At 40.9% G+C, this 9,235-nt stretch overlaps 1 pseudogene; it reads left to right on the top strand.

Annotated features, from left to right (window-relative positions):
- Positions 1-345: 345 nt before the first annotated feature.
- Positions 346-2,362, top strand: LOC113611134 (transcriptional enhancer factor TEF-4 pseudogene; annotated as a pseudogene).
- Positions 2,363-9,235: the final 6,873 nt, after the last annotated feature.

Below are 9,235 nucleotides of genomic sequence, written 5' to 3'. Positions count from 1 at the left end.
AATTCTTGTATTTTTCCTCCTCAACAAGGAACTCAGAAGGGAAAGGGGTAACTTCCATCTTGAAATCCTAATCTTCATACTAGACAAAGGGTTTTTTGTAGACAAGAACAAAATATCATGTGAAACATAAATGGATCATGTTTATTTTTGTCTAAGTTTATGTTGAATATGAGCCTATGTAAGTTTTTAAGTCTCCTTTGTTCACTTTGTTACAGAATAACCTTAATTATTTTATTTATTCAAAAAATGTTTATTGAGCACCTACTTTGCTCTAGGCATTACCCTGGGCCCTAGAGATACAGTGATGAACTGCAAAATCAACAATACCTTCATACGGGCTCCCCAGCCCCAGGCCGGGAGGCCCAGATGGGGGAACCCCGGGCTGGGGCCCCCCTGGACGATGGCAGCGGCTGGACAGGAAGTGAGGAAGGAAGCGAGGAGGGCACTGGCGGCAGTGAGGGGGCGGGGGGAGACGGAGGCCCAGACGCAGAGGGTGTCTGGAGTCCAGACATCGAGCAGAGCTTCCAGGAGGCCCTGGCCATCTACCCACCCTGTGGCCGGCGGAAAATCATCCTGTCCGATGAAGGCAAGATGTATGGTCGGAATGAACTGATTGCCCGCTACATCAAGCTGAGAACAGGGAAGACTCGAACTCGCAAACAGGTCTCTAGTCATATCCAGGTTTTGGCCCGAAGGAAATCGAGGGAAATCCAGTCCAAGCTCAAGGCCCTGAAGGTGGACCAGGTTTCCAAGGACAAGGCTTTCCAGACAACGGCCACCATGTCCTCAGCCCAGCTATTCTCAGCACCTTCCCTGCAGGCCAAACTTGGTCCCGCCGGTCCTCAGACCCCAGAGCTTTTCCAGTTTTGGTCGGGGGGTTCTGGGCCCCCCTGGAATGTTCCAGATGTGAAGCCATTCTCGCAGGCACCGTTCTCCTTGTCACTGACTCCTCCATCTACTGACCTCCCAGGGTACGAGCCCCCCCAAGCCCTCTCACCTCCTGCTTTGCCCCCACCTGCCCCATCACCCCCAGCCTGGCAGGCTCGGGCTCTGGGTACTGCTCGGTGCAGCTGGTAGAGTTCTCAGCCTTTGTGGAACCTCCGGATGCAGCTGACTCTTACCAGAGGCACCTGTTTGTACATATCAGCCAGCACTGCCCCAGCCCCGGAGCGCCCCCCCTCGAGAGTGTGGACGTCCGGCAGATATATGACAAATTCCCTGAGAAAAAGGGTGGTCTGCGGGAGCTGTATGATCGTGGGCCCCCCCACGCCTTCTTCCTGGTCAAGTTCTGGGCGAACCTGAATTGGGGCCCGAGTGGCGAGGAGGTGGGGGCCGGCGGTAGCAGTGGTGGCTTCTATGGAGTGAGCAGCCAGTACGAGAGCCTGGAGCACATGACCCTCACCTGTTCCTCCAAGGTCTGCTCCTTTGGCAAGCAGGTGGTGGAGAAGGTGGAGACGGAGCGTGCCCAGCTGGAGGACGGGAGGTTCGTGTACCGCCTACTGTGCTCACCCATGTGTGAGTACCTGGTGAATTTTCTGCACAAGCTGCGGCAGCTGCCTGAGCGCTATATGATGAACAGTGTCCTGGAGAACTTCACCATCCTCCAGGTGGTGACAAACAGAGACACCCAGGAACTGCTGCTCTGCACCGCCTATGTCTTCGAGGTCTCCACCAGTGAGCGGGGGGCCCAGCACCACATTTACCGCCTGGTCAGGGACTGAAGGGGGACCCCAGAAGTGGCTCACCCCCGGAATACCCTCCTCCCAGGAAGGACCTCCAGCTTTCCTCACGTTTCTTACTTGGCGGGGGGGGGGGGGGGGGGGGGCTGCTCCCTCTTAGGACCTTAAAAGCTCAGTGGTGAGTTGAATGGGCTGGGACTGAGGGGGAAGGATGGATCCTGATATTGGGACCTCACAGGGGTGTCTGAAAGGACAGATCACTCCAGAGCATTTGACACTGGGGACAGGAGTGAGACAACCGGTGGGACAGCACTCGTTTCTGTCTCTGACAGGCATCCTCCCCCTTCTCTGTTTTGGAGGTCTTGGAGGGCCCCAGTTACACATTGGCTTGTCCCTCTCTGTTTTTCAGCACCCCCCTTCTTCCCAATCTGCCTCTCCTTACCAGCCCCATCCCAGGACCCTGATATTGAATTTTGAAGGTTAACCCTTTCTGTGCAGGAGTAGAGCCAGGTGGGCCCTGGAAATATTTTTTTTTTTAATATAACAAGAGATATTTATAAGTGGGTGTTAGGGTCGTGACTTTTTCTCAGCTGGGCAAGCAGTGGGGTGAGGCTTTTAAATCTCATGTCCTCTTCTAAATGAGCCGTGGGGCTAGACTGTGTTGCCTCCTTCTCCTCCCCTCCCCCCAAAGTGTGTTGGTTTGTGTTTTGACAGAGGATAAAGCTATTTTACCAAAAAAAAAACAATACCTTCATACCTTCATGGAACTCATATTCTAGAAGGTGGATTAGATTTATTTTAAATAAACAAATATATAATATAATATTACTTCAACAGCAGGGTAAGAGCATAAAAAGTGATGGAATATATGAAGAGAGAAGGTTGTGGATAATATAGATAGGGTCAGGAAGGGTCTATCTGTGGAGATGATATATGAACAGGGGCCTGAAAAAAATAATTGAATAAGTCATGAAAAATCTAGGGCAAAAATTTCCAGGCAAGGAGAACGGTAAGCACAATACCCCTGAGATTGGAACAAGTTTGGTTTATTTTTGAAAGAATTAAGAACGTTGCTAAAGAAGGCTAAATCAGGAGAGAGTAGTAAGAGATAAGTTAGAAAAGTAGGAAATAGTAGAAGAGTTCAGTGAAGGTGGATATCAGGACCATGGTGAATTATTTAAATTTTATTCTAAGGAGGATGGAGAATGATTGAAGGTTTTGTGTAGATGAATGCTGTATTTTATTTTATTTATTTATTTATTTTTATTTTGGCTGCATTGTGTCTTCGTTGCTGCCCGCAGGCTTTCTCTAGTTGAGGCAAGCGGGGCTACTCTTCCTTGCGATAAGCAGGCTTCTCATTGCAGTGGCTTCTCTTGTTGCGGAGCATGGGCTCTAGGCTTGCGGGTTCAGTACTTGTGGTCCGCAGGCTCTAGAGCGCAGGCTCAGTAGTTGTGACGCATGGGCTTAGTTGCTCCACGCGACATGTGGGATCTTCCCGGACCAGGGCTCGAACCCGTGTCCCCTGCATTGGCAGGCAGATTCTTAACCACTGCACCACCAGGGAAGTCCCGAATACTGTATTTTAATTTTCCTTTGGCAAAGATCACTCTGGCACCTGTCTGAAAGTTTGACTTCAAATGTTTAGATTATTTGGAGGTATTTTATCCATCTGGGGAAGAGAGGAAAGTGGTTTGGGCTAGGGTGGTAATGAGTAAGATGATGAGGAAATGTTGAGTAGGGTTATGCTTAGAAGATAGTTATGCTCTCTTATTCATTTGTCTTTGTAGAAATACATATGCTTTATGTTGTAAATTCTCAAAGGACAACAGTTGGGCTAAGAAATCATTAAAATATTTTTTAATCTTATTAAAGGAACTAAGTGCTTTAAAGTCTAATAACAGGTATAACATACCAAGATAATTAATGTCTTTGAGAGTATACTGAGCACAAGAGCAAATAAGCCCACACGGGTTTGTGGTGGTCAGTGAATGTATACTGCTCTCCTTCCCACGTGAAGGTAAATGCAAACTTCTTTGATTATTTTTGTTGTTGCTGTTCATGGGGCTTAAACAGAGCACATTCACCCGATTATTGGTCACATGTCAAGTATCAGAGACTGTGTTGTTTTGTTCCAAAAAAAAAATGACATATCCACTCAACAGCTGTGATTAGAGCTACCTCATGATCAAGTTTATGGTGGGCTATTGTCATTCTCCTCAGTCCAGCTCATTTTGCAGCAGAGGTACAGTTGTATTGAAAGAGCAAATGAAGGGGATCACTACCCCAGAAACCTATAAATCTTTAGAATTTCAGTATATATCTGCAATTCCATCTGGATACCATATAGTTTGTGACAATATTTTTCCTGAGCGAGGGGAAATTTTATGGACTTCCCTTTGACCATTTCTAGAACCATACCTGAGGACTAACCTGGGGTATATGTCATCCAGTAAGTATATCTCTCCCAATTTTGAATCCAGGAACCAGAAAAATTTCCACAGTATAGGTTCACAGACCAATTAGTAATATTGTAAGGTCAGAATTCCATTTATTATCTCTCTCCATAAGCCACACTCTAACCTGAAGACTATAATGACGTTTCAGTTCTCTTACTATCAGTCAGTCTATTGTATTCAATAGACCTCAAAAGATCTTGGTATTCTTCTCCTGCATGCAATTACTACCAGTCCCTTTGAAAATAAAGACTGAACATGCTATTGTTTATATTTGCCACAGCTTTACAGAATCCTTTCTCAAGAGACTCTAGACTCGTTTCAATTGATGAGCACTGAGTATGAGAAATGACTCAGATCTGGAAGCTAGGTGAATGGTTTTCATATTTTATTTGGATAACATCAAACTTTTGCTTGCCAACTCTTGCTTTTCTTTGTTATACAAATCATGAAATATTGTATTCTGCTTCCCATCTATCTCACATCTAGGAATATGTTGTTTTATTAGTAAATACCAAAGAAGTCTTCAGCCAAAGAACTATTCTGGCTTTGTTTCCTGTTATGGTAATTATAGCCATGTTGCCTCTGATATTTACATACCTCTTACACTGGGCCTCTAACTATTCCAAGAATCTATCATCCTTATTCACATTAAGGACCCAATAATGTGGCAGTATCATCAACTGTCAACCCTAGTATGAAAAGACAGCTGCACTGGGTTTCTCAGCGATGGCTATGCCCCTTTCACTGGTGCACTCTTTACTGCCTTAGTGAAGGAAACACGTTTGGGGCCCTTCTGGTGATCATAGTCCCATGGTGGATTTTCTGTTCTTGTGTAACACATTTATTTTAATTTACCCACCATCTTGACTCTTCTGACACCTTCCTCAATTCTCTGCCAAAGCAGATCTACCATCTCATGTCATTTACTGCACATTACCATCATCTTTAAGCTTGAAGAAGCCTTTCTCACATTGTATTAAGCTCAACTTCAGGTTAAATTCTGAGGTATAAAAGAGTATTACCATGTCTATAAACTCTCCACTACTCAGTCTTATTATCTTCTCATTTCCTCCTAGTTTCTGACTGCATATATATTAACCAAGACATGCAATAATTTGTTGACTAAACTGGTTTTTTCCCCTAGCAGGGAAATTATTTTCCTGCTCTGCTGTAATGCTAAATATTGCCTGGAAGCTCTGAAGGGAGCTAGGGTGGTTTAAGAAAATAACAAGCATCTTTTGGTAAGGTATTCGACTCATGTGCAGTCTTTACTTATTTTCTAGGAAAAAGGAGGCTGTTCTACTCTAGCAAGTGGAAAAGTATTCCACAAGGTTAAAAAAGAGACTCCTGGGTTCAAGATTCTCAGACATATCCTCCCAGTTTTTATCATGTCAGGTCTCTGCGTTCTACTATTTTCCTAGCAGTATTCGGATTTCATTATAGGACACCTGTTGAGGCAACCTTCCTTATATCTGTTATTTAAGCCAAGATATAAGGGTATGCATAAGCCAACAAGTACTTTGTCATGGATGACAATGCATATAGGTGGTGTTGGCCTTGAAGATTTACATTAATCATTGCACATAAAACTCAACTCAAAATTTTTTTCCAAAATACTTATGTCCAAACTCTTCCCCCAGATATTTTGTACCAATTGATCAAGAATGAGGCCTGGACATGAGCATATTTTGAAAGGCACTTAGAGATTTGGTATGCAACAAGGATCAAGAAGTTCTAATTTAGTTTATAAAACTGTATCCTACCTACCATGCTGAAGAAGAATATCTGAATATATAAAGACTGATTCTAAATTTGAAGGAAAGAAATTGGAGTGGACAACTATTTACGTGTATAGAATTGATCAGATTTCTATTAAATAAATAAGAAAGCATGTAAACAAGTTTAAAATTCACATTAAAAACAAAACCTTGAACTTTTTAAAAGTGGGAAGAACTAAAGTATATGTCTATAAAGAAAAAATGATGTTCCTAAATACAGAAAATTATTCAGTCCATCTTATTTTATTGTTCTGTAGCCCTAACCAATTTTAAGTGATGTCTTTCATCTTGTGGATTTTCTGTGTTCTTCATTTTTAATTAACTTCAAAAAAATGACTTAGATGATTTGTATCTAGATTGCCTAGGGAAATCCTAGAACTGTATTCACCTCTTGTCTATCTTGTAAAGTGCTCAAGCTCAAATCATGTCAAATGCTATTTTGGCTAGTAAAGCTACAAATAAAGGTTGAAAAGTAGGGGATTATATATTTTCCTCTCACAGAGGTGATTGGAAAATACATTCCTCCCTTCTTATAGGTGATGATTCTGTGAAACTATGTGATAATAGATGACCTGGTAAAATATGTATATAACTCAGGGACCATTATTACTTCAGGCTTAATACATTGGAAGCTTTGATCCTGCCCTTGCCCCCCAAGATCAATTAGTCAGAGTAGAACTTTTTCTGTCTTTCTGTATCTCTGTCTTGCTGTCCCTCTCCAATTCGTCCTTTTCTGTCTGATTTTATGTCTCTCGGTAGCACTATTTAAGGTATCACCTTCTGAGATTTTACTACCTCTTGTCTGACATTCCTCTCTTTCTAAGTTTGCAAGAGCTAGATTTTGATTGACAACAAAAACTTATCATGTAAATAAATCAGTGTCTGAGGGTGGATATTATTGATTTTGACTTGAATATACAATCTGGGTTAATTTGTTCATTAATAACTATTAATGAACTATCACAATTTGGAAACAAAATTGTTGCACTCAATCATCACATGACTCACTTCATCATGTATTCAGCCATCATATGAAAGTATGTTTCTGTTTGTATTTTGTTAACAAATCTCTTTGTAAACTCACTGTCTTTTCTCATCCTCTGACAATGTGTGTATTGTCAAGACACTGCATTTGTGCTGCTTCAATGTGTACGTTGTAGTCACTCTGAATTTTTGCATATTATTATCATTTAGAATTCCTCCTTTGACACTAATTTATACTGAAAATTGAAAAGTGATTTTAGCACAGTTCCAGGATAAAAGATTAATACATAGACAATGAGTAACTGGATATCAAAATATTCAAAAAATGCAGCATCATTTGAGATGACATGATAACCAGGGAATTCTTAGGGGTACATGTGACAAAAGATATGAAAGAATTTTATCCTGAAAACTACAAAATATTGCTGGATAAATGAAAGGTGACATAAATAGAGAGATGTACCATGTTAATGGATAGGATAACATGGGTATAATTAATATGTCAATTCTATACAAATTGATCTACAGATTCAACTCAATTCCAATCAAACTGCCAGTAGGCATTTTCCCCCTAGAAATTGACAAGCAGATCCTAAAATGCCTATAGAAAGGCAAAGGATCTAGAATAACAAAATGACCTTTGTAAAAAAAAAAAAATGTTGGAGTGCTTATATCACCTGACTTCAAGACTTAGTAAGTTACAACAAACAGGATAGAATTAAGTTAGACAAATACATTAGTGGAATAGAATAGAGTCCAAAAATAGACCTGCATATATATGGTCAAATGATGTGTGACAAAGTTACAAAGGCAATTCCATGGAGAAAGGATAGTCTTTTCCAAAAAAGTATTGTTTCAGCAAATATATATCCACATGTAGTGAACTTTGATTAATACCTTGAACTGTATGCAAAAATTTACTCCAAATTGATCATGGATCTAAGCATAAAACCAAAACTTGTTAAACTTGTAAACTAAACAGAGGAGAAAGTGAAATTAGGTTAGGCAAAGATTTCTTAGATAAGACACCAAAAACATAATCCATAAAAGAAAAAAATGTAAATTGGACTTTATAAAAATGAAGACATTTTGTTCTTTGAAAGACATTGATAAGAACATGGAAAGATAATCACAGCCTGGAAGAAAATATTTTCAAATTAAATATATTATAAAAAAAGTACCTTTGTCATATGTATGTCCTCATTATTTACAATAGTTATAACCTATAATATTATGTTGCTGTGAGCACTGAATTAGTCAATTCTGAGCCATCGCTCCCAGGAGAAACATAGGGTTAGGTTCCTGTGAGCCTGCAGTCACAATATATTCATCATCTGATGAGTACAAATCTTGTTTTAAGTGTGTTTCTGTTAAAGACGCCTCATTTAATATACATTGTTTATTCATTAATATTGAATTCATGGCCAACAGCACTATAATTCATGACAAAACAGAGCTTATCTAACACACTATAAGGCACATCACAGCCTTCTTACACTTAGGAACAGTAAACAGCACTTGAGCACTGTGCTTGGGGGTCATTTTAAATAGCAAAATTATTAAGGAAAAGCCCCCAAATGTGAAAACATGATACTGAGCAGATCATGAAATGGACACTTGTTTACAGTATGAGAGTTGAAACAAGAAGGCAGAATTTCACCTTGTTCAGCTTCAGATGGGAGCACACACATTAGGGAACTCAAAATGTCCATCTCTTTGCACATGTAGATAAACAATTATATATATATGTAACATGACAACATTTCTTTTTTGTCATGTTTAACTCATTTTGGGGAAGGAGAAGATAGTATTGGGAGAAGTAGAACATTTGGGAGAAGTAATGTATTTTGGCTGTGACAGACACAATTTAGATATATTGTCTTTGTCTTTTGCTTGAGGGGACACATTCTTGCTTTTTGTTTCATATTCACTTTTTTAATTAAAAATATTTTATTGGGCTTCCCTGGTGGCGCAGTAGTTGAGAGTCCACCTGCCGATGCAGGGGACGTGGGTTTGTGCCCCGGTCTGGGAAGATCCCACATGCCGCGGAGCGGCTGGGCCCATGAGCCATGGCCGCTGAGCCTGCACGTCCGGAGCTTGTGCTCCACAATGGGAGAGGCCACAACAGTGAGAGGCCCGCATACCACCAAAAAAAAAAACAATTTTATTGAAGTAAAATTGGTATATAAGTTTCAGGTGTACAACATTATAAGTCAACATCTGTAAACACTACAAAGTGACTACCACCAGAAGTCTAGTTAACCACTCATCACCATAAAATTGACCCCCTACATTTTGCCCACCCAAATGGCAGTGTGATTTCACTCTCTTTTGTGGC

Source organism: Aethalodelphis obliquidens, unplaced genomic scaffold (genome assembly GCF_003676395.1).
Source record: "Aethalodelphis obliquidens isolate GAN/ISIS:26980383/991018 unplaced genomic scaffold, ASM367639v1 scaffold68, whole genome shotgun sequence".
NCBI classification, from domain to species: domain Eukaryota; kingdom Metazoa; phylum Chordata; class Mammalia; order Artiodactyla; family Delphinidae; genus Aethalodelphis; species Aethalodelphis obliquidens.
The sequence above is the reverse complement of the archived record's forward strand: the minus strand, read 5'-3'. Positions and strand labels throughout refer to the sequence as shown.